At 38.2% G+C, this 23450-nt stretch overlaps 13 non-coding genes and 1 pseudogene across 14 annotated transcripts; 9 read left to right on the plus strand and 5 right to left on the minus strand.

The window, feature by feature from the left end:
- Positions 1–345: 345 nt before the first annotated feature.
- Trnaq-uug (transfer RNA glutamine (anticodon UUG)) lies at positions 346–417 on the plus strand. The gene has a single exon. It is a non-coding gene; the product is annotated as a tRNA-Gln (tRNA).
- Positions 418–944: 527 nt separating this feature from the next.
- Trnaq-cug (transfer RNA glutamine (anticodon CUG)) lies at positions 945–1016 on the plus strand. Its single transcript has one exon. It is a non-coding gene; the product is annotated as a tRNA-Gln (tRNA).
- A 931-nt stretch (positions 1017–1947) lies between these two features.
- On the minus strand, positions 1948–2019 carry Trnag-ucc (transfer RNA glycine (anticodon UCC)). Its single transcript has one exon. It is a non-coding gene; the product is annotated as a tRNA-Gly (tRNA).
- A 1185-nt stretch (positions 2020–3204) lies between these two features.
- On the plus strand, positions 3205–3276 carry Trnaq-cug (transfer RNA glutamine (anticodon CUG)). The gene has a single exon. It is a non-coding gene; the product is annotated as a tRNA-Gln (tRNA).
- Positions 3277–4286: 1010 nt separating this feature from the next.
- Positions 4287–4358, plus strand: Trnag-ucc (transfer RNA glycine (anticodon UCC)). The gene has a single exon. It is a non-coding gene; the product is annotated as a tRNA-Gly (tRNA).
- Positions 4359–6592: 2234 nt separating this feature from the next.
- Trnaq-uug (transfer RNA glutamine (anticodon UUG)) lies at positions 6593–6664 on the minus strand. The gene has a single exon. It is a non-coding gene; the product is annotated as a tRNA-Gln (tRNA).
- A 2015-nt stretch (positions 6665–8679) lies between these two features.
- LOC145479054 (uncharacterized) lies at positions 8680–12547 on the minus strand (annotated as a pseudogene). The gene is made up of 2 exons (XR_014048372.1): positions 9308–12547; positions 8680–9271 (listed from the first exon to the last, which is right to left on the minus strand). The product of XR_014048372.1 is annotated as an uncharacterized LOC145479054 (transcript).
- A 386-nt stretch (positions 12548–12933) lies between these two features.
- Positions 12934–13005, plus strand: Trnaq-cug (transfer RNA glutamine (anticodon CUG)). The gene has a single exon. It is a non-coding gene; the product is annotated as a tRNA-Gln (tRNA).
- A 537-nt stretch (positions 13006–13542) lies between these two features.
- On the plus strand, positions 13543–13614 carry Trnag-ucc (transfer RNA glycine (anticodon UCC)). The gene has a single exon. It is a non-coding gene; the product is annotated as a tRNA-Gly (tRNA).
- A 1115-nt stretch (positions 13615–14729) lies between these two features.
- Trnaq-uug (transfer RNA glutamine (anticodon UUG)) lies at positions 14730–14801 on the minus strand. The gene has a single exon. It is a non-coding gene; the product is annotated as a tRNA-Gln (tRNA).
- A 547-nt stretch (positions 14802–15348) lies between these two features.
- Trnaq-cug (transfer RNA glutamine (anticodon CUG)) lies at positions 15349–15420 on the plus strand. Its single transcript has one exon. It is a non-coding gene; the product is annotated as a tRNA-Gln (tRNA).
- A 526-nt stretch (positions 15421–15946) lies between these two features.
- Trnae-uuc (transfer RNA glutamic acid (anticodon UUC)) lies at positions 15947–16018 on the plus strand. Its single transcript has one exon. It is a non-coding gene; the product is annotated as a tRNA-Glu (tRNA).
- Positions 16019–16573: 555 nt separating this feature from the next.
- On the minus strand, positions 16574–16645 carry Trnag-ucc (transfer RNA glycine (anticodon UCC)). The gene has a single exon. It is a non-coding gene; the product is annotated as a tRNA-Gly (tRNA).
- An 840-nt stretch (positions 16646–17485) lies between these two features.
- Positions 17486–17557, plus strand: Trnag-ucc (transfer RNA glycine (anticodon UCC)). Its single transcript has one exon. It is a non-coding gene; the product is annotated as a tRNA-Gly (tRNA).
- The last annotated feature ends 5893 nt before the right edge of the window (positions 17558–23450 follow it).

The raw sequence follows: 23450 nt of genomic DNA on the forward strand, positions 1-23450 counted from the left end.
GTGTTTCTATTTTTTTTTTTTCATAAAGAGACTTTACTACTGAAGAGGGTAGCTCCTTTGTAATAACACAGTAAGAGGAAAGTGCTGACACCTCAACATCACTCTTTTCTACCAAGTTCAACACCTTAAGACGGCGTTTAGTTTAAATAATTTGACAGAAAATAAATTGATTTTTTTAACGCTTATTTATAAACTACAAATTCATGGCGAACACCGCAGCAGACCTCAGAACCTCAGCAGTTTTCTTCAAAATAAATTTTATTGAAGTGGCGTGGTGGTCCCGATTTGCCTTTGCTTGACGTAAGTTCCTATATTTTAACAAATTTAATCTCACAAACTGTGCAGGGTCCCATGGTGTAATGGTTAGCACTCTGGACTTTGAATCCAGCGATCCGAGTTCAAATCTCGGTGGGACCTGGTTACAAGAGATAATTTTTACTTTTCGATATATTACCTAGAATTTCAGTTTTTTTTTAGTTTTCCTTAAAAAAAATTGTACTGGCATTAACGACGTGATAACTGGGTGAGTTCTAACTATGAACCAAACACATGATCTCTTTTAATAGGTATAATCGAATTAAATAATTTAATTCCCATAGATTTTTCCTGTTGTTCGCATAACAGTTGACGCAACTGAAATACATTTCGTTAACTGTTGTTACAATTCTTGTTTGAGTTTCATTTTTCTTGGCTCATGTACCTTATCATGCTTCTTCGAGAGGTCGTATTATTCGGGGGGAAGGAAGGGGGGGGGGGAATTTGTAGTTTATAAATAAGCGTTAAAAAAATTAATTTATTTTCTTTGAAAAGAATTACCTGTGCACGATCTAAGTATTATAAGTTTAAAAATGGAGTATTTACAACACATTTTTATGGTTATAAATAATAAAACACTGATTTTACTTTGCTTATAATTTCTAGTTTTCCGTCCTCTCTATGTAGATGGTCCCATGGTGTAATGGTTAGCACTCTGGACTCTGAATCCAGCGATCCGAGTTCAAATCTCGGTGGGACCTTGCAAGGATTTTTTTTCTAAATAGAGCGGAATAAACTTCGTTTCCGTCATTTCAGGGGCGGATGTAGGGGGAGGGTGCTAGGGCTGCGCAAACTACCCCCTGAGATGAAGCCTTCTTCTTCGTATTCGCTTTTAAAATTTGTTTACCTCACCAGTCAGTTACGCCGTTCCTTAGGGGTGAACCCCTCCTAAGAAAAATCCTGGATCCGCCCCCGCATTTGATTTTTGTTTCTGTCTTTTGTTGTCGGAGTTCTTTGTCGAATGTTTTGCAGGATAACTCTAACTCTTGTTTTCTGATTAGATTACTCGCTCTCGATTTCTATCACGTGATAGTTGACGGGGGCGCATTCCTAGTCATCCACCACGCATAGAAATCGAGAATGAATAATTTAATTGTTTTAGTACAAATTTTGTAGTCGTTCAAAACTTTACGCTTAATCCGCTTGACAGACACTTCGAAAACGCAAAGAAGTTGCCACCATCGTGTTAACAACAGCACACTGCTGGGCTACTCACCAACTACAACAAACTACACAGATCATTTTCTCTTGTTACAACAGAATAGATAGTGAGAACGGTATTCGTGTTAGAACGCTATGAGAAGCGATGCAAAAAAAATAAGCTTAACTGAAACAACTCCAATCATTTAGTTTAGTCGTGCGCATACTGTTCCAAGAGAAGAATAGTAGCTAACACTGATAAAGGATTGTAAACGAAATGACCTAGCTTAGTGACCTGATTATTAGTGCCATAAATAAGGCCCATGCTAGTGTCCATGTGAATGAGACTTTGTGAAGAGGAACACGTGTTAAACTGCTTACTGACAGAAACCAGAGAGTTATTTAAAAAAGTCCAGAATGCCTCTAGAAGTGAAAAGCATATAACAAAAATCAATCATTGTCCTTATTCAAATAAACTGCTAAAATTGGACTTGCGTCGGGCGGGAATCGAACCCGGGTCAATTGCTTGGAAGGCAGCTATGCTCACCACTATACCACCGACGCTTGGATGAGGGAAAAAAAACTGAAAAAAAATATTGATTTTTAATGAAATCTGGGCAGAACAAATGTTTGCATGGTAAATCAGCTCTTATCTGAAATCCCCCATTAATAAGGCTACCTCCCTGATCCGACCAAGTTGTCGTAGTTCCTTTCGTTATGAATTTTCTATTCTCTCGCCCCTTCTTCCCCGAGTAACACGACCTCTCGAAGAAGTCTGATAAGATACACGACACAAGAAAAATGAAAATCAAACAAGATAGTCTGGAAGCAAATGTCGTAAAATTAAGTCCCGTGGGAATTTCGTGCTGAAAGCAAGCCACCAGTCTAAAAGTGTTCATTAGGGTCTAGTAAACATGAAAAGTTTTGGTGGCAACTCTGCAACTTGCTGGGACGGGTTTTAAGGACGTTTGAAAATCGGACGTATATGAGCCAACATGAAAACGAGGCTGGTACATTAAATTCTTTATAACCTCATCAATATTACCATCGATTAACCACCAAACTTGGCAGATATTCTCAAGCTGATTATTTAGTGACAACTGCTGTTTATGGCCGACGCAACTTTTTTGAGTAAAATTAACTTAATTTAAATCATAAGAAGTCTCTTCCGGTTTTGGTTGAACTAAAAATAGCTGTGTTTGATAACACCTGATAGAAAAAGAATTTTTTCCTTGCTATTTAAGATTAATATTTTTTATACTCTCCTATGCTACGGTCATAATTATAAGGCAGAAAATTTCGCGCTTTATACAACACGACCATGATGGCCTAAAATTAAAGTAAATATTTACTCTGAAAATGAAACGTGAGGTCCCACCGAGATTTGAACTTGGATCGCTGGATTCAGAGTTCAGAGGGCTAACCATTACACCACGGGACCGTGTATAGGATTATTCATGAAACTAAATACAGGTTTACTTATACGGTGAAGGTCCGGTCAAAACAAATACACTTTTACAGTAACTGTTCGCAACAGCAGACAAACAACAAGTATAAAGTAATAATCAAGCTTAAAAAGGCAAGGGAGTGGTTAAAAACAAAACCAAATTCGATTGAAACAGCATGCCGGTCCCGGTTTGCGTTTTTAACACTGAGACTGAAATGAAGCTACTTTTAATTCAGATCAAAGAATACTCACTTGACGTAATTTCCGATTTTTTAAACAAATTTAATTCTCAATCTGTACAGGGTCCCATGGTATAATGGTTAGCACTCTGGACTCTGAATCCAGCGATCCGAGTTCAAATCTCGGTGGGACCTGGTTACGTCGGACATTTTTTTCTTTTCGATATATTATAGTTTCATTTAGAAGACCTGGACTGGAACTAGCTTGCAATGGAGGCTCATGCGGGGGAATATCACTAAAAAGCGATTTATTTCATTTGCATTTGAAAAGGCTCCCCACATTAGCCTCAGTTGCAAGCTAGTTCCAGTCCAATACCGAGAATACGAATATGGCCTATTAAGGAGGGATATTCAGAAGAAAATAGTAGAAAGAACAAGGAGTTTGACATGATGAGAAGTTAAACTGAATAATAACCTGTTGGCAGATTTATTCTGACCTTCATTGAATGGAATCTTTTTCCTCTTGCCTTTATTGTCCACCAGAAATTCATATATGGTTTCGGCAATTAGTTTCAACGCTCTAGAACAATTATTTAATAACCATCTATGTTTAATTAATTATGCATTCGCCTGTCACTTTAAAGAGCTAGTTATTCCGTTATTGCTATTTCTTATTACTCATTGTTTTTTTTTTTAAGCAATCACCTATATTCATGAGTTCCCTAAGGTTAAAACAAAGGTGTTTTGTTTTTATACTTCTTGTTTTTGCATTTTTAATGTGAACAGGTTCCCATGGATCCTTATAGCAATCTGGGCTCTGAATCCTGCATTCCGAGTTCATATCTTGGTTGGACCTTCTAATACTTTTTTATATTTTAGCGCAAGTCTCAACAATTTTTCTTGCAGGAACCAAGAGAGAACTAAAGATACTAGTTTTTAACAGAAAAAAAAACCATGTATCAAATTTCCATCTTCAAAACGACTTCAATTCAATGAAACCAGTGCTTGCTGAAATTTATAATACATGCATGTTCTCCACGGATGTTCTTAAGACTAGAGTTACGTTAGTACAACTTTTTACCGCAAAAGCGAAGATTGAAAACCCTGGGAACGAGAGTGACTTTTGATGAGAAAAATATAAAATTTAAGTACTAATAATAATAAAAAAAATTATTTACTTGCTTCCCTCATTGTGTGCAAACATCGCGTCGGTGGTATAGTGGTGAGCATAGCTGCCTTCCAAGCAGTTGACCTGGGTTCGATTCCCGGCCGACGCAAGTATTTTTTGTGTGCGTGTCAAAGCATGCAAAAGCAGAAAAATTTGACTCTTTAAGTTGTTGAAAACAACTGGGTAAAGAACATAGAGCAGCGAAACTTGTTCTTCTGGGTGCATTTATCGTTTTGTTTTCCATTTTCTGATGTAAGGACAGAAGTATTTTTATCAGATGCAGTGCAACGAATGATTGACTCTTCTAATTTTTGCCATTGATCAGTTCTTCTATTATCTTAAAGTGAAAAATAGATTTAATTGAAGCCCTGATTTTTTCAGGCTTCTTCAGGCTTCTTCTTTCCAATTGCTTAAATTGGAAAATTAACTGCGATGATCATTCTTCACTTTCTGTAACGTTATTGTGGCTCAACAGTTAATTCCATCAAAAAACTGCTAATACGCCACAGCTACGTTGTGCACAATTTTTCTGATCTACTGAATATCCTGGACGATACACAGCTGAGCTCGTCACAAAAGCAGATGACCTCTTTGCTTACAGTTTCTTACTTTGTAATACCATTAGTTATTGTGCAGCTTTATTTAGTTTGTTTATTTATTCATTTACTTATTTCATAGTTAAAACTCACCCAGTTATTGCGTCGTTAATACCACTACAAACTTTTTAAGAAAAACAAAAACAGAAGACTGAAACTATAACATATCAAAAGGATTCAAAGTTATCTCATCTAATTAGGTCCCACCGAAATTTGAACTCGGATCGCTGGTTCAATTCAGAGTCCAGAGTGCTAACCATTACACCATCGGACCCTGCATTGATTAGGTAATGAAATTGTTAGCATATTGAAATTTTCGTCAAGCAAAGGCAAATCGAGACCGGCATGCTATTTCACTAGAATTTAGGATTAAGAAAACTGCTGAAGTTCTGAGGTCTGCTGCGGTGTTCGCCATGAGTTTGTAATTTATAAATAAGTGTGAAAAAGGTATGTAAAAAAATCCGGAAACTTGTTTGTTGGCTGTTTAGGTATATGTGGGGGATTAATGAGATCTAGCTTTAGTCTGTGCAGGTATATGCAGCGGATTAATGAAATGTAGGCGGTGTAGGTATATTTAGGGGGTTAATGAGATGTAGGTTGTGTAGGTATATGCGGAGGACTAATGAGATGTAGGATGCGTAGGTATACGTAGGGGAATAATGAAATGCAGACTTTGGGGGATATCTTGAGGGGATATTAAGAGGTGCGGTTTAGGAAGAACCCTTGATTATATATTTAGGAGGTATTGTTTTAAGAGAGATTGAGAGAGATGGGTATACTGCAGTGGAGTGAACTGACCGTCCAACTATCCAGGTGGTGTCGCACTTATAAAGCGAAAGAACAAAAGGCTTGGCTGTGAGCCAATGAAAAAACACTGACGTCATAGCGAAACCGGACAAACGAACTCCTGACACCGGCTGGATTTGATTATTGAAAATGGCGGACATACCTCAGTTTAAGGCTATAATATGCTAGTTGGCCAAACATTCTTTAGATGCACTCTTGTGTTCTGTAACGGCTTTGTAATTTATGCTATACATACAGTTATATATTAAAATACGCGTTCGCATTGTGTATCTTGAGTTACAGTAACCAGATTAAGCCTTGATTGATGACGTTCGTTTAAGGTTTTGTCTGCCATCTAATATTACATGTTGTAGCGAAAAGGGTAGTAGTTCAAATTCGTCGACAACGTCTACCGTCTAAAAATGCCTACGAGCAAAAACAACTTCCGGTACCTCGCCGCCTAAAACATCACAACTTTCAATGTTATTCCATCGGATATCATTGTTTCTGCAACATTTAGATTTGAGGTCAATTAAGTGGCGAGATCTTCGAGAACTGAAAGCTATGGAAACAGAATACGAGGACAACTCCTTGTAAAATTGAATTTGTCCAGAATGGCTATGGCTCTAAAACCTCGTTAAGGCTACACATATGCAATGACAGCGTTCAATTCTAAATGGAAATACGAAAAATTAGCAGCTGGACTCATTGTTCGTGTTCGCGGTCATTTTGCAGTGGACGGCTATGAAATGTTCAAAGGTTTACTGAACACACTTGTTTTAATTTTACTACGGTTTGAGATTAGATTAGTGGTCTAATTGTTAAGTAATTGGTTTGGTTTTGGTCAAGCTACGACACTCAATTGAAAATGACTCTACGTATTAATAAAAGTAATAAATAGTCTTGCGTTTGGGACGCCAAAATGTACACGGACTATTTGAATCACAGTTGTATGGTCATCTGGTCCCACCGAGATTTGAACTCGGACCGCTGGATTCAAAGTCCAGAGTGCTAACCATTACACGATGGGACCTTGCACACGATACCTGAAGAAATTTGGCAGGTAATTTAATTTGAAAGTACACCTTTTTATAGTAAAATATAATTTATATCATTTAATTAAGCTAAACTGAAGAATATGTTCTTATCTTGTCCCTTATTAATAATGGTAATTGAACTGAGTGGAGTGCAATTTGGTCTGAAATCACAAGTATGATTTCAGACCAAAATAGCACGACCCGAATTTCAATTACCACTTTATTACATCCATTTTGAAATCGTACAATTTAATAGCCCAGTACCAGTATTTCTTGAACCAATAGCCGGTTTGTCAAAAAGCGGAACCGGAAACGCGTTTACATCTCATTTTGAAAACATGAAGACTTACATGTCAACGTCATGTGTCAAAAACTCATTCGAGCGTAACGAAGGAAAAACCATTCTCGTCCCCAGTGCTACTCGTCTTAAAAATGTCGTTGACGAGTAGCTCTTGATGTACCCAAAAATTCGAATTTTTTGATTGGCTGACAAAAAATGAATGCGCAGCAGAAGTGAAAATTACAAAGCTCTACGCATTCCATTTTACTTCCGGCCCGAATGGCGGCACCTTCGCTCAGTTGACACAGGCGCGCTTTACGAAAAAAAAGCAAAACAAATGGTGACCATTCCCGATCGATCCGAAGGAATCGTAAAAGTCTCCACGTAACCAAAGAAGTACATCGCCTGCAACGATGTAATTCTCGATCGTAATCATCGTCCTTTGTTGTAGCAGCGGAGAAGGTGGGAAGAAACGTTTAAAACTCTGAGAATCAACCAGCTAATACAACAATTACTTTGTCGCTGACCATACCCCAAGAAATCATAAAATTAAATTCGAACCGGCAGTGGGTTTCAAAAAACGTTTTTCTTCCTTTATGAAAAGCTCAAAAGGAAACTTAGAGCCTGGTGAAAAGACGAAGAAATATCACTGTTGCTGAGCAAATGTGGCACTGGAAATCCGAAGGTGAGTTTTCTATCTCTGAAAGATCAAGCAGATCAGATTCTAGCAGTCCAAAATGTATTGAATGATATTAAATTGCCCAAATGAGTCAAAGGTCCGTGTTATAATACTCTGCTATGTACTTGGATGATGTAGCAAATGGTCTGAACATGAAATTTGGTTTGTTTCTTCCACAGATTGTTATGTATGTATCTGTTACTACGTGTACCTGTTAAGAAGCTTCTGCTGTTATAGATATATATAATATCTGTTTTTTAGCTCCCCTCTCTTTAATTATTGAGACGTCCCCTATAGTCTCCCCCCACGAACAAACCTTTTGTGGTCAGGCAAGAGTTTAGTTTGCTTTAGAGCCTCCACCCAAATTTTTTTTTTTTTTTAATAATTTACTTGTGGAAATGATGAGTAAAGGAAAATAACCATAGATAACCATAGCTGAAATTTGAGGCCCTTTCCTCTCTCCCCACTTTAGTTAGGAAGCAACTGCAATTAGCAAAACTTTATTCCTTCACGATAACATTAATCAGTAAATAACAATAATTTATCATCAATGCAAATAACTGTGAACAAATATGGAGGCAATAATTATTATTTATATAACTGATGAACGAATCATCAGACTAGTGGGTTTCCAAATGTAATGTGGAAACTCTACTAAAAACAAATCAAACATTATAGGTGTACAGAGTTACATTAATATCCCCATAAGAAAAATATCATAATCTTTTGGTTAGCCTTTGAAAGATTATTTATTTCCTGCCATTATTTACTATTCTTTGTTAATTTTCAGACTATAATAGTGCGACATAAATTCTTCGAAGGATAACAATATATGGATAATTCAAATAGGAATGTTGCTCTTGCAGTTCAATAAATAATACTGAAAAAAAGGAGATGGAGATAGAACCATCATTAATAGTAAAGTTATGTGGTTGATGTTCTGATCAACCACAAGAAGTAGAAAGTATGCATTCGAAATTTATATATTTGGTGCAGTCGAACCTCGATTATCCGTACCTCGAGTATTCGGATTTCTCGATTATCTGGACTTTTTCTCTAGTCCCAATTTTGTCATGAATATTTATTAGTCATGATCAAGATCCGTAGCAATATTCTTTTTAAAACCATAGCATTGAAAAGTGCAGTCAAAAGCGAGTTTGTTTTGCCTTTAAAGTGCAAAAGCAGTGCTTGCACGCTTCGTAACTAATGAAGAACACTCAAATGAGTTCAGATTGGCTCAGAGTTGAGTGGTTCAAGATGTACAGTAGACCATATTGTTTTCCAAGCGATTTGTAAAAGTATTTTTTCACGATTAACTCTTGCTTTATTTAAAAAGTTTTGTTCTTCATTAACATTCAGATTATCGATTATCCGGACCCTCAATTACCCGGACTATTTCGTCTAGTCCCAATGAGTCTGGATAGTCGAGGTTCGACTGTAACACCATGTACTCATATGGGAATACTGAAATAAATTGTTTTTATTGTTGTTGTTGAAAGCACCCAAAAGATTAAGCTTTATATAAGCTGATTGAAAGGTATAAAATGAACAAAAAAATTATATCAACAAAAGCAGTGGGGGTTGGGGGAGAAAATGGTGGGAATAGCCCTATATCTAGTTTTGTGATGTCTCCAGTCACAGAAGCTCAGGTTACCAGGCTTTTCTCAAGCCTGAATGTACAAAAATCATCATTAGATGTTCCAAATAAGCTAATTAAAATTGCTGCAGAGCCATTATGGAAGCCCCCAGCAGACATATATAACCACTCAATAGCAACTGGCATAGGACTTTTATTTTTTTTCACTGCGTTTACCTTAACATGGTAGTAACCACTTTAAAAGCCAATTTCTACCCTATACCCCGGTTACCACGCACATTTTTTTCCTTTCCATAGCCATATGCAAAATAGATTTCTCTTCTCATATTTATTTAATTATAATACTCATGTAAATTAATTCTGTAAATAATGCACAATAAAAGTTGATTGATTGATTTAATTTGACAGTTAAATGATTGTGTAAGACCCTTTTTTGTAAAGAAAAAAAATAGAACAGAATGGGGTGACTTGAAAAAATGAGGGCACGATAGATCATATGAAAGTGAGCACCTTTATTACATTCCTTGCAAGGAAAGATGAGCAAAACTCCAGTACAACAAAACTTTGCCGAGTTCAACAGATTTTTATTCTGCTGCAGCTTACAAACCTATGTAAATAACCAGGAGGTAAAAAGTTCTTACCATTGAAAGATTCTCCCTTTATCTATCAGCACGGCGTATATTTAAATCCTCTGGTCAGTGATGCAATTTCCACGGCTGATTTCCACAAACGCTTCCGTGTGTCCATAAACAAATTTCACCGTGTCATCGATAGACGTAATACATGTGGTATCCTGATTACTTTGCTTGAAAGCTTTAACAACTGCATCTCGCTCTTTAAACTTCTCCTTTTTACCGAATATGAAGAGAAGAAACAACAAGAACACAGCTATCGATCCCTGAATTTTTCTAGACGGTCCACCACAAAATGCGCAGCGAAACCCGTTGGTTAAATATTAGACAAGCTTGCAATTGTGTTTGAAGCGGCGACGGCATTTAAGGCCGCTTTCTACTCTCTTTTTAACTTTAAATCACCTATTTAAACTTCAGCGAAGTGAAAACACATGTCAATGTTCCGATCTGTTTACATCTGGAGAGTACACTCTATTCCTCTCTCCCCTCCCTCAGGATTAGTTTCTGAGCATGAGCAGATACGCAGGCCAAAATTACGCATGCGTTACCGGATGTCCGTGAATTACGGACATCCCGTAATGGCTGCTACCAGAGCCCTCCGTTTCTCCGACCTCGTGACCAAAAGAAACGGAGACTCTGGGGACGAGAATGAGGAAAAACACGTTCCATCTCAAGCGGTTAAAATTTCCTCAAGTCATTAGCAAAACAAAACAGTCCACTTGAAAGTTCAATCTTCGTCGTCCGACTCAATGATGTAAGCCCTTTGTAATCGTTTCTTCTGTGGTTCTGACTTGTCATTGACGTCTTTGGAGTAGAAATTGAACGTGAAACCCGTGTAACTCGGGGATGGTTGTTGTTGTTGTTGTTGTGGTTGATGGAACGGGGCTGCCAGAAGAAGTGAAGGCTGCCATACGGTACTGGAACTGCGAAGGAAAGCTTGGTGGAAATCCGGACCATCCAGTTGGCTGAAAACCAGGATTGAAGCCCATCATTGCCTGATGTATTTAGCCTTGTTGTTGGTGAGTAGGAGCCAGTGGTGCTCGTTGGCGTTGGACTGCAAGTGCTTGATTTGAGGCTTCATTTGCACTGGTTTGGTTGGAGACCTCGTTTGGACTTTTTTCGTTATCCCCTTCTTTATATCGGAATATATCCACTGATTATGTGAGACAGTTCTTTGGTTCTCATTTATTTCATCGTAGTCGTCTAAGGAAGATTCACGAGCATGGCCTGTTATTTCATGACATTGCGCGGTTGACCAGAATTCTTCAGTTTTGACACCAATGTTTTCCTCATGCTGTGGTTCGTCAACTTCTTATTTGTCTTGAGACAGGAGGCCATGGATTTCATGATATTGCCGATGGTGTTTTGTCCCATTCGAATTTTGGTGTACCAGACATCTGGTGACTGAGGACGATTTATGATGCTCCGATAGAGAGGCCCTGTGTCCTTCATTCCCTCGGGTCGGTTAGACAACCAAAGCTTGAAGAGCCTCACTGGATCGGTTTTTCCGCCGTCGGTGCTGTACATAATCTGTGGTGTAGTTCTTCGCCTGATTGACAGACCACCGCTTCGTGTTTTGGTTGGACCTTCGCAGAACTCTACGACTTCAGTGCCATCTTCTTGCTGTCTTGTCACAAGGTCCTCCACGTACGCGTCGTAGTGTTCCTGGCGACCGCGTAAGCCAAGTTGTTCAGTCAAGTTTTTAAAGTTCACATTGGTCAGTACCTTTCCATATAAATCCCCCAGCTGACCTTTCTCCCACAGGGCAGATTCCTCGTCTGGTGTTAGTGGCTGTGCTTTGTTTGGTCTCTTACCCTTTCCTTGCTGGCGCAGAGAAAGTGCCTTCGCGTTGAGGACTTCTTGTGAGTTATGGAACTCTCTCGATCGCACGATACTCAGTGGATAGTTTTTGTCCTTTAGATGACGTTCAATCGCACTTTGCATGATTTTCAGTGATTCTGGCTCGTAATCATTTCCGTCCCTTTTTTTCACTTCGGCGTAGAACTTCGTCAGGACCTTGTCTAATTCTTCCGGCGACATTGTTTCGATGCTGACATTTTCATGATGGCGGGACTTTGCCCCGCTTTGGAACACGTTCATCCACTGTTTTGTAGAGCGGGACGTATTTTTATTCACTGCAACAGACTTCAGCTCTTGTATTTCATCGCTTGACACTACAGGAAACCTCGAGACGTCTACTTCATTAGTTGCCTCTGAATTTGTTGCTGTGTTTTCTTCGTTTGTTTCTGTTTTCCTGGACTCGGGATCACAAGGAGCTTCTTCAGTAGATGGTAAAGAAATATGGCCAATATAATCGTCATAAACTATACTGAAAGTTGGAAACGACTCCCGGAAAATTTGATTTTCAGCCTGGAGGAGCTGGTCATCATCATTTAGATACTGTACGTAATTAAATTCATCCATTTTTCAAACTTAGCGAAGTTTTGGCAACAAAAGTTGCCAAATTTGCCAAACAACGGCTTTTCTTGTCTTTCATTTTCCTGCAATGTGATTGGTTAATTTAAAAAAGCCTTGAAAACTGATTGGTTGTTTTGTTTTAGTGTCCCATTCTCATTGGCTGAGAAAAAGATGCGATTTGGAGCAAAAAATAGTGCGATTCGTGAATAAATCGCACCATTAAGAGCCAATCAGATTGCAAGGATAACCAGTGATTTCAAAATGGATTTAATAAAGAGCAAAATTCAATGAACAACAATTTTTATCAGAACCAGTATTTTGGTAAGAACCTCTGACAGTGTTTATAATTTATTTATAACGAAAGTTGGCTACTGAAAAGGGCAGCTCCTTTAACAGCGAGAGGAAAGTGCTGACACCTCAACATCACTTTAAGACGGCGATGACAGCAGTTAGCTTTAAATAATTTGCCAGAAAATATTTTCAGTTTTTTAACGCTTATTTAAAAACTATAAAATTCATGGCGAACACCGCAGCAGACCTCAGAACCTCAGCAGTTTTCTTCAAAGTAAATTCTGTTGAAATAGCATGCCGGTCCCGATTTGCCTTTGCTTGACGTAAATTCCTATATTTTAATAAATTTAATTTCACAATCTGTGCAGGGTCCCATGGTGTAATGGTTAGCACTCTGGACTCTGAATCCAGCGATCCGAGTTCAAATCTCGGTGGGACCTAGGTAAATGAGATAACTTTTTACTTTTCGATATATTATAGTTTCAGATTTTTTAGTTTTCCTTAAAAAAAAATTGTAGTGGCATTAACGACGTGACAACTGAGTGAGTTCTAACTATGAAACAAACACTGATCTCTTTTAATAAGTATAATTGAATTGATATTTTAATTCCCGTAGGTTCCTCCTGTTGTTGGCATAACAGTTGAGGCAAATGCAATACATTTTGTTAACTGTTGTTACAATTCTTGTTTGAGTTTCATTTTTCTTGGCTCAAGCATCTTATCACGCTTCTTCGAGAACTCGTATTATCCGGGAGGGGGGGGGGGGTGGGGGAAGGTGGGAAGGTGGGAAGGTGGGGGAGAGAATAGAAATTTCATAACGAAAGAAACTAGGACAACTAGGGGGTCGTTGGTCGGATCAGGGAGGTAGTCTCATTGAAAGGGGATTTCAGATAAGAGCTGATGTACCATGTGAACATTTGCTCTCCCCAGATTTGAATGAGAATCAATATTTTTTTTCAGTTCATCCCTACACGAAAACGTCGGTGGTATAGTGGTGAGCATAGCTGCCTTCCAAGCAGTTGACCCGGGTTCGATTCCCGGCCGACGCAGTATATATTTCTTTTTTCTTCTGTCTTACTGAGGAAACCACTGTGAAAACTGAATCCTGAGATGTTGGGCTTTTTCCATTGTACCCAATTTTTACTTTTTTCCAAACAAACAAACAAGCGATAAACAAACAAACAAACGTTAACTGAGGCTCATAGCTCCTGGTACAGTTAATATTCAACATTAAAATAAGTATTTTAATCCTACCTTTGTAGTTAAGTTTGTGTCAGAATTGGAGTCCTGTCGAGAGAAAGAAAAGCTATAGCTTATGACTTGATTTTATGTTCGGTACATAGAGAACGCAAACGAGTAAACACTCCCGCCGAAATCAGTGTTTCTGAAAATTGATTGTTTTCCTGGCGCGCAAAGGGAAAACATTCGTTACATAAGTAAAAGGTATGTAAAGAAACCACAAAACTTGTTTGTGCTAGAAATAGTTAAGGGAGTGGCTTATTTAAGGTTAGAGTGGAAAATATTACCTAAGCAGTGTTAGTTCTGTCTTCGGTGCTGAACACGAACGTGAGATTGTAGTCCTGTTTCCTGTAATGACAGCAGGTCGATTACTAAAACTAGCCTTAAGATTTATAAATTAGAAGTATTGGTATCAAGAACGCGCCGAGATTTGGGAACTGGGAATTGCTGGATTAAGTGTTCAGAGTGTTGAGCATTATATCATAGGACCTGAACTCATGAGGAACAAAAATGTCTCATACATTGTATCCCTAACATCTTACGCTTTTTCATCCCTTGATATATAGATTGCTATGTTGTTTTTATAAATATGGAAGACTCCATGGAAATGATCTCTTTCACCGGCCTAGTTAAAATTAAGGCACTTAAAATCATTTCTGGTCGTCTTCGTACCAATTGAAACCAAGTGACTTAAGAGCGGTTAAGAGTGTCGATGTAATCAGGTAATTACTTTGGTTTTAGTTTTGGCTTTACTACGGTTTGAGATTGGATTAGTGGTCTAATTGTTAAGTAATTGGTTTGGTTTTGGTCAAGTTACGACACTCAGTTGAAAATGGCTCTACGTATTAATAAAAATAATATGAAGTCTTGCGTTTGGGACACCAAAATGTACACGGACTATTTGAATCACAGTTGTATGCCCATCAGGTCCCACCGAGATTTGAACTCGGATCGCTGGATTCAAAGTCCAGAGTGCTAACCATTACACCATGGAACCTTGCACGCGATAAATGAAGAAATTTGCCAAGTAATTCAATTTGAAATTACACCTTTTTATAGCAAAATAAATTTTACATGATTAAATGAAGCTAACCTGAAAAATTCGTTCCTATGTTGTCCCTTATTAAGACCAAAATTCAATGAACAACAATTTATACTAGAACCGGTATTTTGTTAACAACCTGCTGACAGTGTTTCTATTTTTTTTTTTCATAAAGAGAGTTTACTACTGAAGAGGGTAGCTCTTTTGTAATAACACAGTAAGAGGAAAGTGCTGACACCTGAACATCACTCGTTTCTACCAAGTTGAACACCTTTAGATGGCGTTGAGAGCAGTTAACTTTAAATAATTTAACAGAAAACATTTTCATTTTTTCAACGCTTATTTATAAACTACAAATTCATGGCGAACACCGCAGCAGACCTCAGAACCTCAGCAGTTTTCTTCAAAGTAGATTCTATTGAAATAGCATGCCGGTCTCGATTTACCTTTGCTTGACGTAATTTGCTATATTCTAACAAATTTAATCTCACAAACTGTGCAGGGTCCCATGGTGTAATGGTTAGCACTCTGGACTCTGAATCCAGCGATCCGAGTTCAAATCTCGGTGGGACCTAGGTAAATGAGATAACTTTTTATTTTTCGATATATTATAGTTTCAGATTTTTTTAGTTTTCCTTAAAAAAAAATTGTATTGGCATTAACGACGTGATAACTGGGTGAGTTCTAACTATGAAACAAACACTGATCTCTTTTAATAAGTATAATTGAATTGATATTTTAATTCCCGTAGGTTCCTCCTGTTGTTGGCATAACAGTTGACCCAAATGAAATACATTTTGTTACCTGTTGTTACAATTCTTGTTTGATTTTCATTTTTCTTGACTCAAGCATCTTATTACGCTTCTTCGAGAGGTCGTATTATTCGGGGGGTGGGGTGGGGGGAAGGTGAGAAGGTAAGAAAGAGAATAGAAATTTCATAACGAAAGAAACTAGGACAACTAGGGGGTCGTTGGTCGGATCAGGGAGGTAGTCTCATTAAAAGGGGATTTCAGATAAGAGCTGATGTACCATGTGAACATTTGCTCTCTCCAGATTTGAATGAGAATCAATATTTTTTTTTAGTTCGTTCTTACATCAAAGCGTCGGTGATATAGTGGTGAGCATAGCTGCCTTTCAAGCAGTTGACCCGGGTTCGATTCCCGGCCGACGCAGTATTTCTTTTTTCTTCTGTCTTACTGAGGAAACAACTGTAAAAACTGAATCCTAAGATTTTGGGCTTTTCCCATCTTACCCAATTTCTACTTTTTTTTCAAGCAAGCAAACAAACAAACAAACAAACAAACAAAGGAACGTTAACTGAGGCTCATGGCTCCTGGTGCAGTTAATATTCAACATTAAAATAAGTATTTTAATCCTACCTTTGTAGTTAAGTTTGTGTCAGACTTGGAGTCCTGTCGAGAGAAAGTAGCGCTATAGATTATGACTTGATTTTATGTTCGGTACATAGAGAACGCAAACGAGTAAACACTCCCGCCGATAAAGGAATGTGAACGAAATGACCTAACTTACCTGATTATAAGTACCATAAATAAGGTCCATGCTAGTGTCCATGTGAATGAGACTATGTGATGAGGAACACGTGTTAAACTGCTTACTGACAGAAACCAGAGAACTATTTAAAAAAGTCCAGATTACCTCTAAAAGTAAAAAGCATAAAACAAGAATCAATTATTGTCCTTATTCAAATAAGCTAACAAAATTGGACTTGCGTCGGCCGGGAATCGAACCCGGGTCAACTGCTTGGAAGGCAGCTATGCTCACCACTATACCACCGACGCTACATGAGAAATGTACATTTTGGACCTGAAAGTCATTTTTCGCGTCACAGAAAACCTGGGGGCTACTCCCTAATAGTGGCTGTGTATGTATGCTTGACCCCAAAGGGTATGGTTTTTTAGCAGTTTTCGTCAAAAATAGGTTATGGATTTTGGCCATTTTAATTTGGTCGCAAATAGGGTATGGTTTTGCACTCGTCTTGAATTGGGTATGTTTTTTTTTTAGAAGAAGCTACTTTTTCACTATATAAGGCAGTTCTGAAAAAGAGTACTGATTCAAATGTCAGGTCTTAAATAGGGTATCTAATTTTTGGTCAGGTCATAAATAGGGTAGCGAAAATCACCAGTTTTAGACTTATTAAACAGTGCAAGGGTTTCGAGAAACGGTCTGCACAGCCTCACCTAGTTTTTCTGGGAGTATCCCCCTCCCGGGGACAGAAATGATGGTTGGAAGCGTCGCTCTAAAGCTGTATGACAAAGTGCGATCACCAATTCAGGTGCTCCTGTATTGGCAAATAAACAGGAAAAAAAAATACCGTGCAAGTCCGTTAATGCGACCTGCGTTGCGCCTTAAAGATGTAGTGGCATTAACGGTCGCGATCACTGGGTGAGTTCCAACTATGAAACAAACACTGATCTCTTTTAATAGGTATAATTTAATGTCATTTACCTCATAAGTAAATTCATAAAGAAACAAACAAGGTGGTCGTTGGTCGGATCAGATAGACTTATAAAATGGAGTTTTCAGATAAGAGCTTTTTCTCCATGTGATCATTTGGTCTGACAATGCAGGTTTCATTATAAATAAATTGGTTTCTTTTTAGATTACAATCTTTCATCAAAGCGTCGGTGGTATAGTGGTGAGCATAGCTGCTTTCCAAGCAGTTGACCCGGGTTCGATTCCCGGTCGACGCAATTAGTTTTAGAGTTTCTGGTAAAGCAGATTAAAATTGCAACTGTGAAATGACAATATAAAAGCATGCAAGGTTGGGTTGTTAGCATGTATCATCAGAAGGACATCGAATGTTTTGTTTTCCAGTTTCCGATATAAGGAGGAATTGTTTTCATCAGATGCACTACAAAAATGAAAAAAATTCACTGTTTTAATGAGTGCTATTAATTAGTTCTATCATTATCTTAAAATGAACGATATATACTGCGTGAAAGCCAAAATATTCCAGAGTATTGTAGACTCGAATATGTGATTGTGAAGCAATAGAATTCTAGAGTATTCAAGCCGCACACAACACGTGACGTACACCTGGAATATTCGTGTCGAATATGGTGGAATACGCTCCGTTCATAATCGTTCGTGGATTTTCGTTAAAGTATACCACACATCTGTCGTACTCCTAGAGGATGATGGCGAACCCTTTGTAAAAGAAAATTTATGAAAGAACGGCAACAGTTCGGGTGCATAGTATTCTCCTGGAAGCAAAATTTAGACTGAATTCAAAGTATGCGCGATCTGCGCGTGTATACGTTTATCTTCGAATACGTGGTCTTGACGTCAAAGCTACAGAATTCTAGAGTATTCATCGCGTGAACAACCGTGACGTAGACCTGGAATATTCTTATCGAATTTGGGCATACGGCAGGAGCACGACCGTGTATTCATTTCGTTGACCAGAACAATAGGCCCTTTGCAGGATCCGGTCACATGATACTGAATTAATTACGCTGGGATGCAAGTTACACAGTGGGACTTCCAAAACAAAGGAAAGTCGGACTGGACTGGTACGAGTTCCTTTGTTTTGGAAGTCCCACTGCGCAACTTGCGTCCCAGCGTAATCAATTCCGTACCATGTGACCGGATCCTGCAAAGGGCCTATTGTACTTTTTTGGTTCATGTTGTCGGCGCAGCGCATGTGTTTTGCTTGAGTCAAGAAATTTACACACTTTGTCGTAACTTCGAATTCCCCTCATTCGGTTTTGACCGACTTCTGCGAACGCCGGGGAAAACTTATCCATCATCTGATAGCGGAAATTCAAGTCGCTGAAGGTTGTATGGTTTAGTGAAGGACGTTACATATTGTAAAAATCTCCTCAAGAATGCGAATGCACATCGCGGCCGAGGCTGTGTATAGAAGATCTTTGACTCATTTTTACCTCAGAATGAAGTGTAGGTCTTGTGAACGGCGATTAAATAATTTTAGAGAATTCAGGGCCTTTTAATTGATCACTGAAAGCCAAAGTCACTTCGAAAGGAGCGAAAGGGTGAAAACATTTATTGAAGTGTCACCGCGCCGTCGGCGCCCCGAACTTTGCAGAGCGCGAAGGATAATACAACGAACTCGTCGCGGTATGCATTTCGCGGTCGTTGCCGATAAACTGGATTTATCTTCGACCGAAAGGAGGCTAGAAATAGAAAAATATAATTTTTATTGTGTCGTTAACAAAGAAGTGTACGTGACTCCAACGGTTCGTGACAAATGTGCACATTATCGTTTAATTTTCGATCTCTCGACCTATCTTTGCTTCACGCGTGTTTCTGAGGGGCACTTTTTATGCCGTGTTATTAGAAGAAATGAAAATTATAGGTGGAGCAGAGTCGTTTGATTGTGTTACAGCATATTTTTAAAGGTCGCAGGTCTGTAAAGTTTCCGCTCTTAACTGCACGTCGCTTCTCAGAGTTTGACACCTCTGTAGCTTATACTTTGTTTAGGTTCGTTTCTATTGCAAGTTATGTTTTAAGGTTCTCAGTATTGGCTCTCCAGGGACAAAGATTAAAATATTCCGTGAACATATTTGCCTACTTGCATTCTATATTGTGACGCCGCAGGTGACGCCGGACCCGGCTATTTGATTAGAACTGTTTTCAAGCACAGTGCGTTGCACGAATATCATATTTATCTTTGTCCAGCTTTTCTTCAGAGACTGCCGTAGCTTTACTTTGAGGAAGCTATACGTTTTCCTAGAGACATTCTTCTTTTTTTGCATCAATTTGATCGAGTGCATTCAAAGGAGAAAGAACAATTACTACGGGATGAAATTGCGCCGCTCGACGTCTCCAGTTGGAATATGACTGACTTTCCATAAAATCCAGTAGGTAAGACGGCAACACTGAAAATCGCAACCACTAAATTGCCTCGAGACAGACTTGCTTAACCTTCAGGTAAACGTTGGAATAGATATTATTCGAAATTTCAGCCTGAAAGCTAAGTATTGATAAACGCCGCGGGTAATAGCAGTCGCAGCACGTTGCATTCGACAAAGCCTAACGCGACGAATTGCTGATTACAGAGGACCCCTCCCCGATGTTCTCAATTGTCAAAGTGGCACGTGACCAGACCAAACCAGGGTCTCTCCTCGCTCGCTTCCGGGGGGCGGTAAGATGAGAGACCCTGGGAACGAGGTTGTTGGTTAGTAAGAGGAATCAAGCTCGTGTCGGAGAAGTTTTGGTGTATTCAGCGGAGAAAGTCCCGAGACCTTAAGACAAATATCTTTTCTCTGTGGGATGAGTTTAACTCCGGATCCCGCAAGGCAACGAAACTCCTAAATAACGGCCCAATAGCTTCCTCAGTGGACTCCCTGCCATCATATCAACATTCCATTACGTTTGAACAAGAAATCACAAAACGTATACGAAGACGAAAACACTTTAATCAGATTTTTTCCTCGAGGTTACTGTCACGCAATAAAAAAATAAATCGAAAACTATCCAGTGGAAAAAGCTATGAAGTTATGATGTTATAGAAGATAACTAAATAAGACTTTTCTCCAAGTTTTAGGCCTGTGCGTTTCCCCAAACTTCAGATATTCGTCGAAATGTTTCGCAGATATTTACAGAGCCTAGTATGAAAACGCCATGTTGGTGTACCTCCGTGGTACACCCGAGATATGGTGGCCGGAAAATAGTGTAAACATTTGGAACTTACTTTGGCTATCTAGGCGACTGATTATCAGTACTGATCAAACAAGCACTTACATAAACACTTTTCATAATGCTCTAACTTCTAAAAAGGCTCAAAATCATGAGATATGTATACATTTTTCGACAAACTCGATCGTAGCCTTGTGTCACGCACCTCCATAACCCTGAAAGTCAAAATTCTCTGGATTCCAAACGAAGCACGCTATTGAGCTGTAAAATTGTAAACAGATATAAATATGCCGCCTCTTATGCCTGATAAGGATAAAAATTTTGGTGGCTCTTTAGTTTTGGATTTTAGAAAGTGATGACGTCACGTGAAAACGATCTATTGACTTTAAATGTCTTTCGAAACGACTTGTAACGAAATGGGAGAAACGACCGACATCGGCATTCTGAGTGCCCGACTTTCAACAAGCACGGATCAGCGGTTTTCCACATTAGATACCAGGTTCTCTCGGTTCTCGCGCCATTTGTTGGCGTCCTTTTTGAAAGGTGTGAAATGTCGAAACTTACATCGATCTCTTGGTCCTTTTTCACTGCTTAAAAACTCTACTTTGGCGGACAAAATTCAGTTTACCTTCACTTCTTCTCTGTGGAAGATTTCAAGCAGTTTTGGTGAAATACAGCCGGTGAAAACATCGATACATACGGAGGTACGAGTCAACAACAACAGGTAAAACGTAAGCCATTGTTGTCTTCTCGGGTTGTCTTGTGCGTACAGGGTAAAGTTCAGTTAAAAAGTTTGCTTAAGATGTATGGAATTGCCTCTGGTTGTAAATGTTTTTTTTTTATCAAGCAGAAGCTATACATTGGAAGTTAATGTAACCTTGATTTCAAAAGGGACAGCAATGGGAATGATGGTGAATTAAACCATTAATCAAACTACTGTGTAAAATTTACTGATTGATTTATTATGATATTTTCCTTGGTACTGCAAGCTTGATTTGAGGTTTTCCACTGTGGATTTACACATAAACTTAACTAACCTTTTACGCGTATTGCATTTTAATCATAGGATGAAGTAAAATTGGTAATGCCTTACATGTATGTGTAATCCCTGGCATCCTTACTTGAAGAAAAAAAGGAAAACCTGTGAGGAAAAACCCTGGCTTACAAGATACATGTATGTATTTATGATTATTTAGGGGGCCATGGAGACTTTTTAAGATTTATTTTTGTAAGAGCTTTTGAAAAATTATATTGGCAAGCAAATTTTGGCATTTCACTAGTCAATCACTATATATTTTATATATAAACAAGGTAATTTGCAGATCTGCTTTCAGAGTGCTCAGTAGTAAACTAGAGCGTGATTATAACAGATGACGAACTGAGCAGCTGTAGATTTGACTTGACATGTTATTACTCTTTAGTTTCGTACTACACAACTTGTGTGCAGCACTCATCAGATTAAATTGCCAAATACGAATTTACATCATTACACTGATTTGAAATACACATGCAACCGTTGGAAATATGATAGCTACAATAAGTGAATGCTTTTACAAAAAAAAGTAACGTTGGAAATTATAGATAAACGCTGTCACTATTGTCTAACAACAGAAGATTTAAAAGTTAAAATTTAGCATTTTTCTGGATGAATTTCTGTGCATGTCTACATGAAGTTATCAGTTCATTCCATTTATTCAGAGAGGCTAACTCAGGTTTACAAAGGCATAGGCTACATCGATTTGAAGTGGAGTTATATGGGGCAGCTTGCTTTAAAATCTTTCAAGTGACTTTGAACTTTGATTTATTGTCAAAGTCACTTGGAAGCTCCCCCATATAACCCCACTTCAAATCGATGTAACCTATGCCTCTGGGAGAAGTACTTTATTATTTGTAAACCTGAGTTAGCCTCTCTGAAAAAAACAGAATGAACTGATTAGAGAACTTCATGTAGACATGCAAACAAATTCCTCCTGAAAAATTTTAAATGTTAAATTTTAAATCTTCTCTTGTATTTCAATAATAACAGAGTTTATTCGTAATTTCCAACTTTCCTTTGTTTTGTAAAAGCATTTGCTTATTGTAGCTATCACATTTCCAATGGTCACTTGTGTATTTCAAATCAGTGTAATGATGTAAATTCCCATTTGGCAATTTTATCTGATAAGTACTGCACGCAAGTTGTGTAGTACGAAAGCAAATAGTAATAAAATGTCAAGTCAAATGTACATTTGATCAGTTCATCATGTGTTATTTTATATATGCATTATATAAAGGTACATGTAAACCCTGTTTCATTGATGACCACTACAAATTTCAAGACAATTTGCTATAGTAATGTCAAACTACAGTGGAACTTTCATATGATGAAGTGCCAAGGAATTGGCAAAGTATGTTCACTATAACAGGGTTTTGTTGTATTGAAAGGTTCTTTTCCGTATAGTCTACTATTACTGAGGCCACGAAAATCGTTCGTTATACTGAGGACCTCGTTATACAGAGGTTTGTTACATGTAAATCGAGGTTCCACTGTACTAACCATATTCCTTCCAAAGGTAAATATTGAAAATTGAGTTTTATTACTCATTTAGGTTATTAGCCTAAGGAGGAATTTGTTTGCATGTCTACATGAAGTTATCTAATCAGTTCATTCTGTTTGTTCAGAGTGGCTATTAGCCACTCATGTCAGGTTAAGAGCTGAAAATTCAGAACAATATTGAATTTGATACTCAAATTTTGATTGGATTAATTAATGCATAAAAAGTTTGCACCATATCTAGCAAAAAATGAAAGGCTTCTAGAGCTTGCCTACCTTTGTCAGTGCAAAATGAAACATAATCGGTAACCTTCAACATTGTTGCTTGAATCGTTTTTAATGTTTTTAAGCCCACAACTCTGGCCCTCACATCCTTTCATACTTTGTTTGCACTGTAAACTTGATTAATGTGCAACACAACTCTCTCTTCTCTCAAAGGCATCTTAAGGCTG

The sequence above is a fragment of the Orbicella franksi genome, chromosome 2 (genome assembly GCF_964199315.1).
Source record: "Orbicella franksi chromosome 2, jaOrbFran1.1, whole genome shotgun sequence".
NCBI classification, from domain to species: Eukaryota; Metazoa; Cnidaria; class Anthozoa; order Scleractinia; family Merulinidae; genus Orbicella; species Orbicella franksi.